Genomic DNA, 22,311 nt, shown 5'->3' with positions numbered 1-22,311 from the left:
ACATCATCTGCCAGAGCCGCAGAAGCACCAATCAGCTCTTCGCGCCCCTCTACCCACCAAATAACCAGATAATGACCATTTACACCACCCTGAGCCCCGGATAAGCCCCGTGTCCGACCCTGAACATTTGCCGGGTCAGATTCCCGGGGAACAGTACCCGTGTTATTTTTTTACAGCCCATTTACACCATGCCCTGCCCCGGACTGGAGCGGCAATATCCCGGGTCCAACCTCTGGTGTAAAAGGGGTATAATGCACTTGCCACACGAGCAGACCCTGCACTTAAAGATATAAATATACAGAAAACAGAGTAAAATGTGGCAAATTTGTCACGTTTCGCTTCGTGGGCCCGATTCATCAGACCTAATAGCTGTTGTGCGAATTTGCAAGCCGGTCAAATTATCAAATGACTGCGCAGACGTGCAGATCATAACGAATGCGCGAGGCCAAACAGCAATCCCCCTCTCAACTTGAAGAAGCCACCGTAACCAGACGTTTTCTGGGAGTGGTGGGTAAAAGGCAGGCGTGTCCAGGTGCACACACAGGGTTCCATGGCGAATGAGTAAATGCGTGTGAATTTGCAGCTGACCTGCGCTCCATTCGCAGACTTGCACGGGGGGGGGGGGGGGGGGGGGTTGGAAGTGCGATGAGCGGGATTTAGCACCAAGCAGCAGTTTGCCCCAGCAGCCGACAGATGGACATCGCATTGCGATGGTTCTCGCACATCTATGTTTTTGTTAGTAGTGGTTTTACCATTCCATGGAAGCATTACAATGGTTGTTGGTAAACATTTGATGGTGTTGGGATGGCCCCAGACAGCCACGCTGCAGATGTTTGAGCATGTGCAAAAATCATGGTTTTTTTCCCCCTATCAAATAATTTTAGTGTGTGTGTGTTTGTGTGTGTGGACAGGGGGCGGGGCTATGTGTGTGTGTGTGTGTGTGTGGACAGGGGGCGGGGCTATCTATTTGTGTGTGTGCGTGTGGAGAGGGGGCAGGGCTTTGTGTGAGTGCGTGTGGACAGGGGGCGGGGCTATGTGTGTGTGTGTGTGTGTGTGTGTGTGGACAGGGGGCGGGGCTATCTATTTGTGTGCGTGTGGAGAGGAGGCGGGGCTTTGTGTGTGTGGACAGGGGGCGGGGCCGTGGCTGTGGCTTGGCAGGTCTGTGCATGAGCAGGGGGCGGGGCTATGTATCGGCAGGGGTTGTGGCTGTGCATGGACAGGGGGCGGGGCTATGTATTGGCAGGGGTTGGGGCTGTGTATGGGCAGGGTGTGGCTGCACAGGATTGTGCGGCGCTGCTGTCACTCACCTCGGGGAGGGGGAGGAGCCGCCGCAGTACATCCCGGAGCAGGTGAGAGCGCGGTTACTCCTGCACGCAGCGCCAGCGCAGGGTGAGATTTGGGCGCTGCAGGGGAACGTGTGTGAGTGCCGGGCACCGGGGCAGGGGGAGCTTCATATGCTGGAAGAGATGAGGAGTGCCCGAGATGTGACCTTGGATGTTGGGAGAAAACGAGAGGAGCAGTGTGAGGTATGAGGGGAGCAGTGTGAGGGGAGCAGTGTAAGGGATGAGGGGAGCAGTGTGAGGTATGAGGGGAGCAGTGTGAGGTATGAGGGGAGCAGTGTGAGGGGAGCAGTGTGAGGTATGAGGGGAGCAGTGTGAGGTATGAGGGGAGCAGTGTGAGGTATGAGGGGAGCAGTGTGAGGGGAGCAGTGTGAGGTATGAGGGGAGCAGTGTGAGGTATGAGGGGAGCAGTGTGAGGTATGAGGGGAGCAGTGTGAGGGGAGCAGTGTGAGGTGTGAGGGGAGCAGTGTGAGGTATGAGGGGAGCAGTGTGAGGGGAGCAGTGTGAGGTATGAGGGGAGCAGTGTGAGGGGAGCAGTGTGAGGTATGAGGGGAGCAGTGTGAGGTATGAGGGGAGCAGTGTGAGGGGAGCAGTGTGAGGTATGAGGGGAGCAGTGTGAGGTATGAGGGGAGCAGTGTGAGGGGAGCAGTGTGAGGTATGAGGGGAGCAGTGTGAGGTATGAGGGGAGCAGTGTGAGGGGAGCAGTGTGAGGGGAGCAGTGTGAGGTATGAGGGGAGCAGTGTGAGGGGAGCAGTGTAAGGTATGAGGGGAGCAGTGTGAGGTATGAGGGGAGCAGTGTGAGGGGAGCAGTGTGAGGGGAGCAGTGTGAGGTATGAGGGGAGCAGTGTGAGGGGAGCAGTGTAAGGTATGAGGGGAGCAGTGTGAGGTATGAGGGGAGCAGTGTGAGGGGAGCAGTGTGAGGGGAGCAGTGTGAGGTATGAGGGGAGCAGTGTGAGGGGAGCAGTGTGAGGTATGAGGGGAGCAGTGTGAGGGGAGCAGTGTGAGGGGAGCAGTGTGAGGTATGAGGGGAGCAGTGTGAGGGGAGCAGTGTGAGGGGAGCAGTGGGCAGTATGAGGGGAGCAGTGTGAGGGATGAGGGAAGCAGTGTGAGGTATGAGGGGAGCAGTGTGAGGTATGAGGGGAGCAGTGTGAGGGGAGCAGTGTAAGGTATGAGGGGAGCAGTGTGAGGGAAGCAGTGTGAGGCATGAGGGGAGCAGTGTGAGGGGAGCAGTGTGAGGTATGAGGGGAGCAGTGTGAGGGAAGCAGTGTGAGGTATGAGGGGAGCAGTGTGAGGGGAGCAGTGTGAGGTATGAGGGGAGCAGTGTGAGGTGTGAGGTATGAGGGGAGCAGTGTGAGGTGTGAGGGGAGCAGTGTGAGGGGAGCAGTGTGAGGTATGAGGGGAGCAGTGTGAGGTATGAGGGGAGCAGTGTGAGGTGTGAGGGGAGCAGTGTGAGGGGAGCAGTGTGAGGTATGAGGGGAGCAGTGTGAGGTGTGAGGGGAGCGGTGTGAGGGGAGCAGTGTAAGGGATGAGGGGAGCAGTGTGAGGGGAGCAGTGTGAGGTATGAGGGGAGCAGTGTGAGGTATGAGGGGAGCAGTGTGAGGTATGAGGGGAGCAGTGTGAGGGGAGCAGTGTGAGGTATGAGGGGAGCAGTGTGAGGTATGAGGGGAGCAGTGTGAGGTATGAGGGGAGCAGTGTGAGGGGAGCAGTGTGAGGTATGAGGGGAGCAGTGTGAGGGGAGCAGTGTGAGGGGAGCAGTGTGAGGTATGAGGGGAGCAGTGTGAGGGGAGCAGTGTGAGGTATGAGGGGAGCAGTGTGAGGGGAGCAGTGTGAGGTATGAGGGGAGCAGTGTGAGGTATGAGGGGAGCAGTGTGAGGGGAGCAGTGTGAGGTATGAGGGGAGCAGTGTGAGGTATGAGGGGAGCAGTGTGAGGGGAGCAGTGTAAGGTATGAGGGGAGCAGTGTGAGGTATGAGGGGAGCAGTGTGAGGGGAGCAGTGTGAGGTATGAGGGGAGCAGTGTGAGGGGAGCAGTGTGAGGGGAGCAGTGTGAGGTATGAGGGGAGCAGTGTGAGGGGAGCAGTGTGAGGGGAGCAGTGGGCAGTATGAGGGGAGCAGTGTGAGGGATGAGGGAAGCAGTGTGAGGTATGAGGGGAGCAGTGTGAGGTATGAGGGGAGCAGTGTGAGGGGAGCAGTGTAAGGTATGAGGGGAGCAGTGTGAGGGAAGCAGTGTGAGGCATGAGGGGAGCAGTGTGAGGGGAGCAGTGTGAGGTATGAGGGGAGCAGTGTGAGGGAAGCAGTGTGAGGTATGAGGGGAGCAGTGTGAGGGGAGCAGTGTGAGGTATGAGGGGAGCAGTGTGAGGTGTGAGGTATGAGGGGAGCAGTGTGAGGTGTGAGGGGAGCAGTGTGAGGGGAGCAGTGTGAGGTATGAGGGGAGCAGTGTGAGGTGTGAGGTATGAGGGGAGCAGTGTGAGGTGTGAGGGGAGCAGTGTGAGGGGAGCAGTGTGAGGTATGAGGGGAGCAGTGTGAGGTGTGAGGGGAGCGGTGTGAGGTGTGAGGGGAGCGGTGTGAGGGGAGCGGTGTGAGGTGTGAGGGGAGCGGTGTGAGGTGTGAGGGGAGCGGTGTGAGGTGTGAGGGGAGCGGTGTGAGGTGTGAGGGGAGCAGTGTGAGGTGTGAGGGGAGCAGTGTGAGGTGTGAGGGGAGCAGTGTGAGGTGTGAGGGGAGCAGTGTGAGGTGTGAGGGGAGCAGTGTGAGGTGTGAGGGGAGCAGTGTGAGGTGTGAGGGGAGCAGTGTGAGGGATGAGGGGAGCAGTGTGAGGGGAGCAGTGTGAGGGGAGCAGTGTGAGGGGAGCAGTGAGGTATGAGGGGAGCAGTGTGAGGGGAGCAGTGTAAGGTATGAGGGGAGCAGTGTGAGGGGAGCAGTGTGAGGGATGAGGGGAGCAGTGTGAGGTGTGAGGGGAGCAGTGTGAGGTGTGAGGGGAGCAGTGTAAGGTATGAGGGGAGCAGTGTGAGGGGAGCAGTGTAAGGTATGAGGGGAGCAGTGTGAGGGGAGCAGTGTGAGGTATGAGGTGTGAGGTGTGAGGGGAGCAGTGTGAGGGGAGCAGTGTGAGGGGAGCAGTGTGAGGTGTGAGGGGAGCGGTGTGAGGTGCATGAGGTGCACTTGGATAGACCCATTGTATACCCATGGATTATGTTGGCTGGCAATTGGAGGTTTAGAGGGGAGAGGACTAAAATATGGCACTTCTGTTAAATGCAGTGATATTACCTCTGTCTTCCAGACTGGCACCTATAGAAGTTACAGCACCAGCTGGCAGGTAGGGCATGCATATCTACGCCCTGCATACTGGGCCTGATTCATACCAGTTTGTTTCTGTGCAGGGTAAATACTGGCTACTTTATTCTAACACTGCAATTTAGATTTCAGTTTTAACTCACCCCACTCAAATGTAACTCTGTCTGCACATGTTACATCTGCCCCACCTGCAGTGCAGCATGGTTTTATCCATCTGCGAAAATTCCAGCCTTGCTAACAGGTCTGAATCAGGCCTATTGTGTGTACTATTGTGCACTTGTTATTGTGTATATGTTTTACTGTTGGGCACCGGGGGGGGGGGGATCAGTGGAGCCTAGTCCGCCACATCCCCTGTGCACTCTCAAATGGTGCTGCCCTCACCCCCATGGAACATATATACTGCTGTTCTCTCTTCTAGTAACCCAGGCACATACTGTATACTGCGGTTCTCTCGGCTGGCCCGGTGGAGGCTATCAGGGGGAAGGGGAAAACTGTTCACCTTCCTCCCCCATCCAGGGAGCTTCACATTTGTCCTGGTTGACTGTGGAGCATGAGGCTTCAGAGCACTCGCAGATAAGATGTTCTACGTCATCTGCATCGGCCACCTCCCGCAGTGAAGACCCAGGGCCCATCACATCATACCTCACACTGCAAATACATATAAAAGGGCATCCCTGACAATAGTACTGTGCTCACGCCGCTATGCCGGAACTTCCATCAGCCAATTGTAGATTGCTTTATATGGAGACAAGCGATAGGCCGCCATTCTTGTGTGGTCAAACCTAAGGGTTCCGGATGGGGTCCCGACAGTCAGGATTCCGACAGGCATTCACCTGACGTCGGGATACCGACTGTCAAAACACCGGCTATTTTCCCTCGTGGGGGTCCACGACCCCCATAGAGGGAGAATAGAATAGATGGCTCGCGTAGCGAACCACCGAGCCCGCAAGTTGCGCTCACCATGCTGTCTGGATCCGGCCAGTCGGAATCCAGACGTCGGGCTAATGACTGTCGGACCCCTATACCACACCCCAAACCTAACAAGAGGGGACAGAACCGTACAATGCCTAGACAGCCAATACGTTATGTCTGAAGATGGTAGAGACTCATTTCTAACTAACACTGTTACCTTGACCCTTTCCTGTCTGGTAATTATGTTGGTCTTAAAGGAACAATAAGACTCTCGCCTATGACACAGGTCCTGGTTTTACTAAATTAGGAGGAACTAAAGGCATAATCACTGGGGTTTACCTGCCCCCACATTCTCTGCATTACCAGCTTTATTCATAGCTGACATTCTTAACTGGTTGTCTTTAATCAAATTAATAGCAGCAAGTGCTCTTGCAGGCAAATCCAAACCCCCCAGACAGAGTTCACATTCTCTGCCTGCGCCGGGGTTAGACAGTTCTTGTAAAAGACAGGGAGTTCCTGTGCCAGCTGTCCTGCAGACACACTGAGTTTTCCTGATATCAGTCCTTTCTGTGCTTCTTTGGCCATGCACCGTGAACCATGCCTGAACCCGCCGATGTAGACTTATTCAGGGGACCAGCCTCAGCATCTCCTTTAACTCTCGACAGTCCCCCAGCCCGCACTGACCCACACAGGGCAGGCATCAGGGGAACAGGAGCTGCAGTGGCCATCAAAGACCAGGCGTAAGCCATCAACCCAGCTGCCACCATGCCTCCTGCTCTGTCACCGCTCGTCTACCCAAGAAGAGATCTCCCCGTCCATGAACCCCACTGTGGAAATCATATTCGGGAGACATTTTTAAATGTCTCACAGCACTGTCTGAAAGTATCGTCCTCTTAGAAGCTTTACCATTGCTGTAGCAGTCTCCACCTTGTGATGCCACCTTCTTCCACCAGCTCCCCGGTCTCATCGCATTCCAGCATGCTCTGCACCAAACGCCCAGCTACCAGGTTTCTGGGTAAGATCTCTGGGCCTCTTTCAGCCAATATTTTAATTTGCAGAGATAACCGCTGGTTTCCTCTGTGCGGTCGCTGGTCCAACAGAACTAGCCACTGGGTCCTCTGCAGCCACCACCAGATCAACAGCAGCAGCTACTAGTTTACCAGCAACAGCCGCAAGTGACCGCCGAACCTACCGCAGCCAGTGCTGAGCCCCGAGCATCTGCCGTCAAGGTACTGGTCATAGTCAGTGAGGTGGTATATCGGCCAAGCTGTGCCACAGGTGTCCTAAGGTGAGGAGGACAGGAACGTCCCATGTAACGTACATGACAGCCCAAACATACGGGGGTGTTTCCTTATTAGCTAGAGGTTTCTATCAGTGCTTAGACTCTGGCTGGGGAGGATAGAGTAGGTTCCATGTGTGTGGGTTTGGATGCTTGGGGCTTCCCTGCCAGTAGGGCTGAGCTGCAGTGAGCACGCAGCACAAACTGGGATTGCTAGAGGCTTAATGCGTGGCAGCATCAAAGAACATTTACTTCCAGGCCTGGACCTGGGATACAGTCTGCAGCCTGATCTGATTTCCTGAGAAGTGTTACTGGAGGCAGAACTGTGTAGATCCATCGCTTCCGCTTCCACTGAGCTGCAGTAACTAAACCATTTACAACCTCATAAAGCGGCTGAGGCCCAATCATCCTCCTGCGCAGCACTTATCACAGCGGGACCTCACATGGGACCCCGAACTCTGGGGACGGCTCTGCGTATTCTCCAGCCGTCACTGCAACATTTGTCCATGGTGATGGGTAGAGGGGTTCTCCGATCGTCACGGTCTGGTCTGCCATTACCTGTAATACTGTGATGCCAGGTAGTATAAAGCATCCTCAGTATATAAATACGCCCTGTCTGAATGCTGAGCAGGTGACTTTGCTTTGTTGAAAATCATTTTGCAATTCAAATCCCCCCCCCCCCACACACACACACACACACCATGTCTGCGGCGTGGGCCAAACAACAGAACCAGTGTGGACACGATTATCAGCAGAGGCTTTGGATCGCACCACGCCTGATCTGTGGAAGATGAAAATTAATTTCAAAGGAATTGTCGGAAATAATGTAATTGTGACATAGGAGTGAAAACTTCACCTTGTGTCATTTGCGCTTCTGTATTTGTCCACTAAGAGTTTCTCCGGTTACCTAGTGAAGAACCCACTGCCACTAATTACAGAAAGCAGCTAATACAGTGTATGGGCTTGGAGGAAAGTACCACACTGCCACTAATTACAGAAAGCAGCTAATACAGTGTATGGGCTTGGGGGAAAGTACCACACTGCCACTAATTACAGACAGCAGCTAATACAGTGTATGGGCTTGGAGAAAAGTACCACACTGCCACTAATTACAGAAAGCAGCTAATACAGTGTATGGGCTTGGAGGAAAGTACCACACTGCCACTAATTACAGAAAGCAGCTAATACAGTGTATGGGCTTGGAGGAAAGATCCACACTGCCACTAATTACAGAAAGCAGCTAATACAGTGTATGGGCTTGGAGGAAAGAACCCACTGCCACTAATTACAGAAAGCAGCTAATACAGTGTATGGGCTTGGATGAAAGAACCACACTGCCACTAATTACAGAAAGCAGCTAATACAGTGTATGGGCTTGGAGGAAAGATCCACACTGCCACTAATTACAGAAAGCAGCTAACACAGTGTATGGGCTTGGAAGAAAGAACCACACTGCCACTAATTACAGACAGCAGCTAATACAGTGTATGGGCTTGGAAGAAAGAACCACACTGCCACTAATTACAGAAAGCAGCTAACACAGTGTATGGGCTTGGAAGAAAGAACCCACTGCCACTAATTACAGAAAGCAGCTAATACAGTGTATGGGCTTGGGGGAAAGAACCCACTGCCACTAATTACAGAAAGCAGCTAATACAGTGTATGGGCTTGGAGGAAAGAACCACACTGCCACTAATTACAGAAAGCAGCTAACACAGTGTATGGGCTTGGAGGAAAGAACCACACTGCCACTAATTACAGAAAGCAGCTAATATAGTGTATGTGCTTGGGGGAAAGAACCACACTGCCACTAATTACAGAAAGCAGCTAATACAGTGTATGGGCTTGGAAGAAAGAACCACACTGCCACTAATTACAGAAAGCAGCTAACACAGTGTATGGGCTTGGAAGAAAGAACCACACTGCCACTAATTACAGAAAGCAGCTAATACAGTGTATGGGCTTGGAGGAAAGAACCACACTGCCACTAATTACAGAAAGCAGCTAACACAGTGTATGGGCTTGGAGGAAAGAACCACACTGCCACTAATTACAGAAAGCAGCTAATACAGTGTATGGGCTTGGAGGAAAGAACCCACTGCCACTAATTACAGAAAGCAGCTAATACAGTGTATGGGCTTGGGGGAAAGAACCACACTGCCACTAATTACAGAAAGCAGCTAATACAGTGTATGGCAGTGTTTTTCAACCAGTGTGCCGTGGCACACTAGTGTGCCTTAAGCTGTTCTCAAGTGTGCCCCCACATCTAGAGATGCCCAAACCCATTTACAGCCACCACCGGTTCAACTGTTATTTACTGGTCTCTTCTTGTCATTTACAGGGCCACTGTATTTTATTTTTGTTATTTGTGGGGATCAGTGTGCTTGTTTTTAATGTGGGGGCAAATAGGTTTGTTTTTTTCCTGTGGTGGCCAATGTGTTTTGCCCTGTGGGGATCTTAGGGTGTGCCTTGGCAATTTTAAAGTCCTATTTAGTGTGCCGCAAGGTAAAAAGGTTGAAAATCACTGGTGTATGGGCTTGGGGGAAAGAAGCACACTGCCACTAATTACAGAAAGCAGCTAACACAGTGTATGGGCTTGGAGGAAAGAACCACACTGCCACTAATTACAGAAAACAGATAATACAGTGTATGGGGGAAGAAATTCCTGACAACTCCCCTGACTCGGCTTCTGCTGTCAGAGTTCCTCTTGTCCCTGGGACTTACTATTTTGCCTCATACAGTTGTATGCCTTGCTGCCCCTTGTACTCTGAGTTTATTTGCTGGGACAGTATGGGAACTGCTGAGTTAGAGAACAACTGTGACAAACGCTTAGTTGATTCTCAGGTACGCATTAAATGGAACAATAAGTCGGAATTTTCGCTACCCAGCGCCGGACGTTCCTCCTGATTTGCTGAGTGGTGATGACATCAATGGTCCTGCAATGCTCGCCTTTACGCTTGCTCTGTAGATTGACTACAAAACAGGCAGCGTTGTCAAGTCCCCTCCTCCTTGAGTTTCCCAGTAAAGCCAGACAGTCAGGGAGGCGTGGCATCGACAACATGCTGCCTGTTTGAGGAAAGTCCCGCCTGTCCCAAGGGCCTGACAGATCAGGCAGAACACAGCACCCGAGTTAGAACATTCTGGATTATTATGTTAAGTTGGGACACTGAATTCTCTTTGTAACTTTTAGATTCAAGACATTAATATTGTGCAACAAATGACTGAGTCTATAAACAGGACGCAAGGATCTAAAACTAAGTTGTGAGCAGTATATGGCAGCTATCCCCAGCCTAGCAACGGCTTCATTGACAGAAATATCCGATGGCGTAATCCTCATCTGCCTAACACCTGGCACACGCCTTCACGCACAACGCCACTGTGATACAAAGTGTCAGATCCAGAAAGAAACCTTCTTCTCCCCAGCACTGGAACTCTTCTCTAAAACAAGCACTGATTTGACCCCTTTACTGCCAGCTCCCAGCGAAGCATGATCATATTACCGACGGTGAAACAGGGAAAAAAATACGTTTCCGATTCTCTGGTTTTTATTTTTAGGAAAACTTGCAGGATATAAATGTGAGCCACTCGTAAATGGAAATCCTGTCTGCCAAAACACATATCAATTGCAAAGCACGTACAGGATTTATAAGGCACCAAAAGAGGAAAAACACAGAATCTGCGAGAGAGAGAGTAAGTCAATGGTTTGGTAAGTTTCACTCAGACCTACAAAGTACAAAGGGACCCAATGAGAAACATCTTGATCCTGTTAATCAGAAAATATTATTATAGCGCACACATAATCTGCATCGCTGTACAGACAACATTTTATTCATTGACAACAGTCCCTGCCCAAGGCAATCCATTTTCCATACAATCTATAATATATATATATATATATATATATATATATATATATATATATATATATATATATATATATATATATATATATATATATATATATATATAGTGAAAAATATACCCTTTTTGAATATGGAGTCTCCAGAGTGCCACTTTTTTGCTCGGATTTGCAAATAAAATACAGACACTGTCTAATCTGACGTTTCGCAATTGACTCCATTTTCAAGGCAGGAACAAGTTACAGACAGTACAACACTTACCTAAATACCCATGACCACAAGAGAAACTCAGTACATCATCACTCACCTGCCGCCGCCATAACTGCCCACCTCCTGGAGTTGGGAATACGTCACTTCCGCCCTCACACGTTGGAAGGGTCATTGCTAGGCAACTATCCTCTCAGAGACGCTCGGCATCTAGGAACCACCTACTTCCCGTATTCGTGGGACGCACTCACGAATATGGCAAATGTATGTATGTATATATGCTGCCAAAGTTTCTGAGCCCACTGGCTCCTTTATCAAGGTACCACTCAGATGAGTATAATTTCTCAGTTGAACAATATCACACAATTTTTATCATGATATATTTATTCAAACATAATCTTAAACAGTGTCAAATGACAGCAATACATTTTGCAGTCAGATCTTGATGGAAATGAACTAGATAACCAACGCGTTTCGTCATAATGAATTCATCAGGGGGTTGGATTCTGGGAGGTAAAGAAATTGCTGTTTATACAATAATAATGATAATATTTTGGACTCCTTTTATCTGGACTCTTAGGAGTTAACTAGAAAATCTGTAAATATGAAATCAGGTATAAATGATAAGTAAGGAGGAGATCATGTTTAATGGGGTTCAAACAACAGGGGGATGTTAATACGTACCCAAAACTGACCTGGGTGAGGCGTGCATATTGTATAATCACAGAAACAGACAGTGTAACCCTAGGGGATAATAGAGCCTCGGTTTTCCATCATTATAAGATTTATAAACTAGAACTATTATATTTACTCAAGAAATATATATTCACCATAATTAATTCGGTCAACAACACCATAATATATTTATTAAATACATCCATTAGATTTGTATCCGTGTGGGTGTCCGGCACTCCCCGCTCTTATCACACAATGCCGCTGCCCGGGTGCCTTCCCAGTGGTATGGTGTCCACAAATATCCTCTTCAAAAAACAGGCGTCACTCTGGGGCTTTACGTGTAGCAATCAAGTGAAGTTTATTACTTCCAGGGTCCACTTGATTGCTACACGTAAAGCCCCGGAGTGACGCCTGTTTTTTGAAGAGTATATATATATATATATATATATATACTGTATTTGCTGGCGTTTAAGACTACTTTTTCCCCCAGAACAACATGCCTCCAAGTGGGAGGGTCGTCTTATACGCCGGGTGCACTTATATAACAAACTCTATATTTTGAGTGGAAATGTTGGGGGGTCATCTTATACGCCGGCAAATACGGTATGTATATATATATATATATATATATATATATATATATATATATATATATATATATATATATATATATATATATATATATATATATATGGTGTGACCGCGGCACTGGGGACTTTGTTAACAAACGAAACAGGGAGCCGGCTCTCTGTTAACGTTTCAGCCCTTTATTGTAGGCTTTTCTCAAAACAGCTTCAAAACAGCTTGTGAGAAAAGCCTACAATAAAGGGCTGAAACGTTAACAGAGAACCAGCTCCCTGTTTCGTTTGTTTACAAAGTCCCCAGTGCCGCGGTCACACCAGAGCTATTATTGGACCCAGCCCGGGTCATTAACGAAGGCACGGGGCCCTAAGCCGTTCCCCATTGGAGTTGAGTGCCGGCGCACCGCCCCTGTATATATATATATATATTTATATATATATATATATATATATATACGAAAACTTGGGGAATCCGCACTCCAAAGCAAAAGTAGAATTTTAGGTGCCAGTCCAGAGGTACTAATAAGCAAACAGTGTATCCAAGGATATAGACGAGACAGCACTCAATTTGAATCAATGTGAATCCATCACAAATTTTATATACGAAATTCAAGTATCAGCCAGATACATTTAGATTTCCAACAGTTAGCAAGGAACACTTTGGGAATTTAGGAACATAGTCACCCATCCATGCACGACTTCATTAGTCAAATTGGCAGTCGACAGATCTGTTTCGGCACCACATGCCTTCATCACAGACTGTTGGCAATCTAAATGTATCTGGCTGATACTTGAATTTCGTATATAAAATTTGTGATGGATTCACATTGATTCAAATTGAGTGCTGTCTCGTCTATATCCTTGGATATACTGTTTGCATATATATATATATATATATATACATATATGAGGGAAGGGCGCTTTGACCTTTTAGGGGTCTATTTACAAAGCTTTGGCGAGATAAACTACCAATCAGCTCCTAACTGTCATGCTCCATTTTGCTGTTTGACAAATGACTGATGATTGGTTGGTGCAGTATCTCTCTCAAAGGCTTAGTACATTGACCCCTAGGTCTGTTGTCTTATTACTGCTTTGAAGCCAGTTGTAGAATATGTTGCCGCTGCATGTAAATAATAATAAGTATTCATATACTGTGTTACACTCTTTATTAATGTAGCATGAAATAAATGTATCCTGTGCATGTAGCTTATACTGCCTGATAATGTCATTTGTGTTATCCATCCCCGGCTGGTGTCTGTCTGCTGCCCAACAGGTTGGTCTGGCAGTGAAATAGTCCATAATTCCCATTGCATTCCCATCAACGCCAGCTAGGGGGCGCCCGGAGCAGCCTTTCTATCCCCAGCCCCTTGATGCTTCTTATTCTGCAAACCCCTTCCCTGTCAGTGGCTTTCCCAGTCACATGGGTTATGTGTGTGAGTTTAAAAGAGCCTAAATGCTGTGTAACCAGTGCAGTCCAGGCTCCCAGGTGCCTATGGGGAAGTGCTGCATGGTGGATATATTCTGGTAGAGCAGGGGACCAGGGGAGCTGCTGCTGCTGCACCTCACACACTCACTGTAAGTACAAATGAGGATTTCTGCTTCTTCCAGCCCTGCCCTGATCTTACATGTGTACTGCAAATCAAAGGCACTCAATGGATGCTGCTAAATCTCCTCGCAGGAGGCTGTGCATCCCTGCTCCCTGTCTGGATGCATGTTCTGGGGACAAGGATGCAGTTTTGGGAACGGATGAGCGATGCAACTTGGAAGGGAGTGGCAGTAGGATCATTGTGCAGATTCATCTCCCACTGAGGCTGCTGCCTGGTGTCAGGGCACTGAGCTGCTGTCTGCTGGTGTCAGGGCACAGAGCTGCTGTCTGCTGGTGTCAGGGCACTGAGCTGCTGTCTGCTGGTGTCAGGGCACAGAGCTGCTGTCTGCTGGTGTCAGGGCACTGAGCTGCTGTCTGCTGGTGTCAGGGCACTGAGCTGCTGTCTGCTGGTGTCAGGGCGCTGAGCTGCTGGTGTCAGGGCGCTGAGCTGCTGGTGTCATTGCTGGACTGTCGCCTATGGCTGCTGTGGGTTCAGGGACTGCTGTGGGTCCCTTCTCTTTGGCTGTTTCCTATTTATTTGTTAAGTTCTCTTCTTCCTTCCCATAAAGTGTTACATTGTTTCGGATGAGGATTGTTATGGGAGAACGTGCAAATCCTCTCCCTCTCTGGAAAGTCCATTTACTCGATAAAATGTGACATTTCTGAAGGTTGCGTTCTATATGGTGGGTTTATTTGTTACATTGTACTGTGCAGCCTGTACCCTCGGCCATCCTGCGCTGTGTTACCAGATGGGGAGCTGGCAGCGTACTAATTGTCAGCTTTCCCTTTAATAGGGTCTGCTGCGAGCAGCGGTATCCAGTCTCTTAAAAGCGCACTTCAAAGCCTGGATGTGTGTTTTGCCTGTGTGATTTCTCTCCGGGTCAAATGAAAACATTTATCGGCGTTAAACGCACCGGGGGAGGCTGTTTATGTGGTGGCAGACCTCATTTTACCCTTTTACAAGTCGCCGAAGACCACGGCAGTTGATGAAGGGTTAAAAAGAAAAAGAGATGTTTATTCTCCCCGTTAGACGGTTGAGATTTCTGCCCTTAGTCATAGTACATGGACCCCCCCCCCCCTGAACAATCATCTCCTGCAACTGCACATTCATTACGATAAACAAAAATTGTTCAATTTAATAACATTTGTATCTTTCTGTGCAACCTTCCTACCTATGCCATAAGCCCCCATCCCCATGATTACCCCCCCTCCCCTCCCAAGCAGTTCTCGTCCCTTTACTGTCCCTACTTTACATTGGCCATTTGCCAATGACCCCCTCCGGCTTATTAATACCCCTGAAGGATATTACTTGCCTGGCATGTAGTATTCCGCCTCTACCTACAGTATCCGCTGGATAAAGTTTTATCCGCTATCCCAGAATCACTATCACAGATAGATCACCACCCGCTGCTCCCATTGTACAATCTCAGTTTGTGACTGGGCATATTACATCCTCAGTAAGGCATGGATGTGATAAGAGCTCACATAGATGTAGGTTTCTCCTGCCCGAGAGCTGCTGGTTTGATAAAATTTAGAAAATGGTTCCGTGCAAAAAATAAATAAAAATATGATAATTTATTCTACTTTTCCAATACTAGGGCTCCTGTCTTATTTTTTTTTTGTACAGAATAAAATACTTGTTTGATGTGTTTCAAGGGTATTAAAGAACTGTCAGAGCCTCTCATAAGGAATAATTATTGGGTTTGAAGAGAAATGATTGTACGAGCTATAAATGTATCTGGATAGTGCAAGCTAATTGTTCATTTTTCTCTTTCCTTGTAAAATCTGCACAACGTACTGAACATCTGTATTTAAATAAAGTTTTCAGGGAGAGTTGCGGATTTATCGAACGCTGTTTTGTGGTTGACAATTGCTGTGTTTTATACGTTTGTCTTACTGTACTTACGGCCGGTGCAAAGCCGATTATACTGGTGATTCGCAATTGTTATTCCACGGCTTGTTTTCTTCTGAACTGTGTGCATCTGTTTTTCGTGTTGTTGTTTTTTTTTTTTAAAGACTGATACTGGACTTTCTCAAGTTTATTAACACTGATTATATTGTCGCCGGAAACCCAGTTGGTTTTTTTTTTCTTTTTTAATATATGTATACGTTTGTCCAAGAATGCTCTTTGGGGAAGTAAATTAATATTTACAGAAACCATGCATCGTTTCGACATTCCGTGTAATTATTTGTGATACAAATGCCTGCTCTCCCATTAACTGTTGCAGTGATTACTTTATAATTCCTAACTCCGCATAAATGCAGTTTACAATTATGGCTTAAATTGGGTTTATAAAACCGTTGTTGGCTTTTTTTTTTTGGCTTTGTGTTTTTTTTTTTTGTAGACTTTTACTCCCGAGATCAGATCTGGTTTTGTAAGAAAGTTTATTGAGATCAGTTTTTTTTTCTTTTTAATGACTTTTCAATATATAAAGGTTCACTTTTGTTTTGTGTCTGTCTTCCAAACGTCTTCCAGTTCTGCTATCCCTGTTGTGATTTGTATATTTTGAGTCAGTTCTCTTTGCATAAACTGTATAACCATTTTTTTCTAAAGAGAAAGGTCTGCTCAGTGTTAACCTCTGAATTGCCGAGGAATGCGCTACACTTTTCAACTGACCCCGCGGCAGGGACGCTGTTAAGTTTCCAAACTTTCTTAAACTACATTATGAAATCTAAATATTGTATTTATTATTATGATTATTGGTATAAGTGCGCATTGTGCCAATTTCACAGGAAACATATGCTCAGACTATAGTATAAAGTTACAGTTGTTTTGTAAACAGCATTGTCATTGGTAGAACCCATGTTGGGATACTCTGGTTTCACACGCTCTGCTTTCACTTCCAATGCATTTATCATCAACTGGATCAGGGGGTGACAGAAGTTTCCTGCTTTCTGATCCTTTGTGTCCTCTCCTTATGGGGAAGGGGGCATCTGTTTATCATCTCTACCTGTTTTGGGCACTACAGTAAATGAGTCTGCTGACTGCCAGGGCCCTGCTACCAGCGCTACCTGTCCCCGCTCAGGGTTGCTGCGTATCATTTGCTGATGTGAGCGTAATTCGGTGTAATCCGCCAACCCGTCTTCATTATAAGTATCCCTCTCTGGAAAGAGCTGGCACTTAATAGGTTTATTTTCCCTCTAAGCGGTGAGTGGGATTTCATTGTACAAGTAACACTTTCAGCTCCTTATGTTGCTTCTAGGCTTCCAACAAAGAGGAAAGAGTTCCCCGTCTCTTCCGCGTAGCATTCCGCTGGTTTTTAGCAGAATGTGTTTTAACCGTAGAAAATGTACAGTAGGATTTTCCTCTGCAAAACTCATTTGTGCACATGGCCTCCCAGCAATGAGCAGCGCCGCGTTTCGCTAGTGCTTGCAGACTATTGTACAACAATAAACACAAAACCATCGTATTACACAGATGAAAACACGACAATGTTGCGCAATCTGACAAAAGAACACTTACAGCAAACTTGATACTGTTCTTAGGAGTCATTTTTTCAGGGTCCAGCGGTGGTCTAAACGTTGTAGGCCGCCCGGCTAACAATGCTAGGACACAAAAAATGCACTCATGCCGGGCCGGTTCCTCCTGCTTATTTATGTGGTTTTCCACTCCAGTCCTCAAGTGGCCTCAGCAGGTCATGTTTTAAGGATGTCTCTAGGGGCAAAGAAGAGGATTAATTATTGACCCGAGCGAAATACGTGAACTCACCTTTGCACGATCACTGCGAAAGGAAAGGTGCATTGAATTTGGCTATGGATGCATTTAGTGGGGCACAGATTTTATGGTTTGGGTCTGTTTTTAAGTCAGGGGGGGGCACTTGTCAGAGACTGCGTACATCCTTTGTGCTTTCTGAGTACCTGCAGTCCTCTTTATACAGACAATAATTTAGCAGGTAAAGCAACCTAAGAGCATGAAAGATAATAAATCATTATAGCCGGTGTTGTATGGTTTGTGTAATACATATGAGTGGCAGATGTATTATTAATGAAAATAATAAAGATTATTACAAAATTCTCACCCAAAATGTATCAAATTGAATTCAAATCCAAAAAGTGAATTTTCAGCAATATCTCAACAAATAAGACGGCGGACGACATCTACAGCGAAGGGGATTACAGTGTAATAAACATAAAGCTTTTCATGTAAATGGTGGACGTGGTAGAGACTTATTTTACACCACCAGCTGCAGACGCTGTGTCGACACGGGCCGACTTATGGGTCCAACTTACCTGGTATAGTTATTTGTCAAAAACATATTTAATTCATTTTACTGGTACACCTGCATATGAGAAATGACCTAAAAGATAAGTGATCATGTTAAAGGGGTTAATGAAGTTATTAATGGACAGGGCCCTCCAGCTGCTGTAGAACTACACCTCCCAGCATGCCCTGCCACAGGTTTAGCACTTACAGCGGATAGTGTATAGGGAACATATGCTTCCACAAGTAGAAACCATCTCTAGAGACGTCTGTTGTTCTATTGCCATCAGGATATGGCCCCTGTGCTCTGGGGAGGAGGAGGATGGGGTGGGGGTGGGGGGGGTGATAAATGATGAGCCCCCCCCGCAATGCATTTTCACAAAATCCCTCCTAACTCACCATCAAAAGTTGGCAAACACAGAAACACACATTGTAAGAGCAAAACAAAATCCTTTTCTGTGTCTTCATTCATCAGCCCCCTGGAGCTTCTTCCTATAGTCACTATGAGGAGCTCTGCTGGACAACACAATAAGGTGGAGGATGCCCATGGGAGGGTATTATTAGTAGAGATGATAGCATTCCAAGTACCAGATTCCATACTAATGACGATATATATACACTGTATATACCTCTCCTGTGCAGAGCGCACTGCTGCCAGCCACATGCCTCTGCTGACAGGGGAGCCTTTTCTGTGTGCAGAGGTAGGAGCCTGGGGCAAGAGACTGTCTCCTAACTGTGCCCATAGTAATTACCCTGTGCTGCCAGACAACACCCCCACCTGCCAGGTCATTCACACCTCAGTTACTGGGGGGTGCAGGTGTTTGTATAATGTGCCCTGTTCGGGGTGGGGTGCCCTGCTCAGGGATGAGGGGGGTGCTCTAAAAAATTCCTCAAGTGAACACTAGATGTTGGTCATTATTGTGTGCTCTGTGTTACACTGAGGACAATAGGGAGGTCTCACACTTCTATTGTTGCCATCTCAGAAACGTTTTATTTAAAACCACTTTCTGGTTCCACTGGTATAAACAAAGTGGGAGGAGCCTGAGCAGTTCCGTTCACCGTGTGATGCGCCCGCCGGCGACCGCCCTTCTTCCTTGCTGTAATAATGACAGTTGCCCGTGTTTGTATGTACTGTATGAAGAAGGCTTCCCAGTCACCAGGAGGCTCCTTTGTCCATTCTCATTGTCATTATAAAAAGCAGAAAGTTGAATATCTTTTGTCCTGATGTGTCTAAGGCACTGCAGGAGGTTGGTTACCATGCAGAAACCCCCCACATGGACCTCCAGCTCTATGTTGCTGGTGGGTCTAACAGGACTTTGCATTTAGAATTCGGAAAACCCACCCACAGAGCTCTGTGGTTGATGGAGGATCGTTGGTTAGACCACCTCAGTCGTGCCAGGTGTCTCTAGTACAGTGTGAGTGACGTTCTGCAGCATCAGAGCACCTCAGTCGCGCCAGGTGTCTCTAGTACAGTGTGAGTGACGTTCTGCAGCATCAGAGCACCTCAGTCTCGCCAGGTGTCTCTAGTACAGTGTGAGTGACGTTCTGCAGCATCAGAGCACCTCAGTCTCACCAGGTGTCTCTAGTACAGTGTGAGTGACGTTCTGCAGCATCAGAGCACCTCAGTCTCACCAGGTGTATCTAGTACAGTGTGAGTGACGTTCTGCAGCATCGGAGCACCTCAGTCTCGCCAGGTGTCTCTAGTACAGTGTGAGTGACGTTCTGCAGCCTCAGAGCACCTCAGTCTCGCCAGGTGTCTCTAGTACAGTGTGAGTGACGTTCTGCAGCATCGGAGCACCTCAGTCGTGCCAGGTGTCTCTAGTACAGTGTGAGTGACGTTCTGCAGGATCAGAGCACCTCAGTCTCTCCAGGTGTCTCTAGTACAGTGTGAGTGACGTTCTGCAGCATCAGAGCACCTCAGTCTCGCCAGGTGTCTCTAGTACAGTGTGAGTGATGTTCTGCAGCATCAGAGCACCTCAGTCTCGCCAGGTGTCTCTAGTACAGTGTGAGTGACGTGCTGCAGCATCAGAGCACCTCACTCTTTCCAGGTGTATCTAGTACAGTGTGAGTGACGGTCTGCAGCATCAGAGCACCTCAGTCTCGCCAGGTGTCTCTAGTACAGTGTGAGTGACGATCTGCAGCATCAGAGCACCTCAGTCTCGCCAGGTGTCTCTAGTACAGTGTGAGTGATGTTCTGCAGCATCAGAGCACCTCAGTCTCGCCAGGTGTCTCTAGTACAGTGTGAGTGACGTGCTGCAGCATCAGAGCACCTCAGTCTCGCCTGGTGTCTCTAGTACAGTGTGAGTGATGTTCTGCAGCATCAGAGCACCTCAGTCTTGCCAGGTGTCTCTAGTACAGTGTGAGTGACGTTCTGCAGCATCAGAGCACCTCAGTCGCGCCAGGTGTCTCTAGTACAGTGTGAGTGACGTTCTGCAGCATCAGAGCACCTCAGTCTCACCAGGTGTCTCTAGTACAGTGTGAGTGATGTTCTGCAGCATCAGAGCACCTCAGTCTTGCCAGGTGTCTCTAGTACAGTGTGAGTGACGTTCTGCAGCATCAGAGCACCTCAGTCTCACCAGGTGTCTAGTACAGTGTGAGTGACGTTCTGCAGCATCAGAGCACCTCAGTCTCGCCAGGTGTCTCTAGTACAGTGTGAGTGATGTTCTGCAGCATCAGAGCACCTCAGTCTTGCCAGGTGTCTCTAGTACAGTGTGAGTGATGTTCTGCAGCATCAGAGCACCTCAGTCTCGCCAGGTGTCTCTAGTACAGTGTGAGTGATGTTCTGCAGCATCAGAGCACCTCAGTCTTGCCAGGTGTCTCTAGTACAGTGTGAGTGACGTTCTGCAGCATCAGAGCACCTCAGTCTCGCCAGGTGTCTCTAGTACAGTGTGAGTGATGTTCTGCAGCATCAGAGCACCTCAGTCTTGCCAGGTGTCTCTAGTACAGTGTGAGTGATGTTCTGCAGCATCAGAGCACCTCAGTCTTGCCAGGTGTCTCTAGTACAGTGTGAGTGACGTTCTGCAGCATCAAAGCACCTCAGTCACACCAGGTGTCTCTAGTACAGTGTGAGTGACGTTCTGCAGCATCAGAGCACCTCAGTCTCGCCAGGTGTCTCTAGTACAGTGTGAGTGACGGTCTGCAGCATCAGAGCACCTCAGTCTCGCCAGGTGTCTCTAGTACAGTGTGAGTGATGTTCTGCAGCATGGGAGCCCCTCAGTCTCGCCAGGTGTCTCTAGTACAGTGTGAGTGACGTTCTGCAGCATCGGAGCCCCTCAGTCGCGCCAGGTATCTCTAGTACAGTGTGAGTGACGTTCTGCAGCATCGGAGCCCCTCAGTCTCGCCAGGTGTCTCTAGTACAGTGTGAGTGATGTTCTGCAGCATCGGAGCACCTCAGTCTCGCCAGGTGTCTCTAGTACAGTGAGTGACGTTCTGCAGCATCAGAGCACCTCAGTCTCGCCAGGTGTCTCTAGTACAGTGTGAGTGACGATCTGCAGCATCAGAGCACCTCAGTCTCGCCAGGTGTCTCTAGTACAGTGTGAGTGACGTTCTGCAGCATCGGAGCCCCTCAGTCGCGCCAGGTGTCTCTAGTACAGTGAGTGACGTTCTGCAGCATCAGAGCACCTCGGTTGCGCTGTAGGCCATATAGACACTTGATGTATGGGGACACGTCTGCTGCAGCGGCAGGACGTGGTGTTTGCGGTTGTGGTTACACCGTATGACGTGCTGCCGTTGCGGTTTCTGCCTTTCAGAGTTTTTGTTTTTTGTGTTCTCGCTGATTGTTATTACTTTATTTTTGTTGTGTGTGAGTAAAATACTCTCTGTAAATCGCTGTGGGAAATGTCTGCGCGCTAACAAATAACAAACAATGAATATATAAATTAGCGTAAAAAGATGAAATCTCCACATGACTTGGTGTTTGCTTGCGGATGGCGGAGGTGCAGGGGGCACTTTTTCTGCACTTCATATAACTTTTCGGTAACTTTATAAAAGACAAATGTTAAGAGCTGAGAATGTTCAATGAGAAATCTTTAACTCCGGATTGAGGCTGATCCTGGAAATCAGTGACATTAGATCAGGCATTCCCAACCACGGTCCTCAAGGCACACCAACAGTGCAGGTTTTAGTGATATCCAGGCTTCAGCACAAGTGACTTAATTAGTACCTGAGTGATTGTGATTAATCCATCTGTGCTGAAGCCTGGATATCACAAAAACCTGCACTGTTGGTGTGCCTTGAGGACCGTGGTTGGGAATACCTGCATTAGATGATGTTTAAGGTGATCCCCAGGGCCGTGATTACTCCGTGTTCTGCTGCAATGGACCCAGCCACCTTTTAGGGTGCTAGATTAGTGTCTGCACCTTTATGCTAATGCTGCCTCAATGCCCT

The 22,311-nt window shown here is 48.3% G+C and overlaps 1 protein-coding gene across 4 annotated transcripts in view; it reads left to right on the top strand.

The window, feature by feature from the left end:
- Positions 1–1,334: 1,334 nt before the first annotated feature.
- The window catches only part of CNTFR (ciliary neurotrophic factor receptor), a 532,905-nt gene continuing 511,928 nt past the window's right edge, over positions 1,335–22,311 (top strand). For 2 of the 4 annotated variants that reach the window (XM_083155438.1, XM_083155435.1), the window contains exon 1: positions 13,546–13,714. The gene's annotated coding sequence lies outside the window, so the exon portion shown is untranslated. Of the gene's footprint in view, positions 1,350–4,611; positions 4,648–13,545; positions 13,715–22,311 lie in introns of those variants that run through there. The other 2 variants (XM_083155437.1, XM_083155439.1) reach the window with 2 other exon arrangements.

Source organism: Crinia signifera, chromosome 1 (genome assembly GCF_055691185.1).
Source record: "Crinia signifera chromosome 1, ASM5569118v1, whole genome shotgun sequence".
Classification (NCBI taxonomy): Eukaryota; Metazoa; Chordata; class Amphibia; order Anura; family Myobatrachidae; genus Crinia; species Crinia signifera.
The sequence above is the reverse complement of the archived record's forward strand: the minus strand, read 5'-3'. Positions and strand labels throughout refer to the sequence as shown.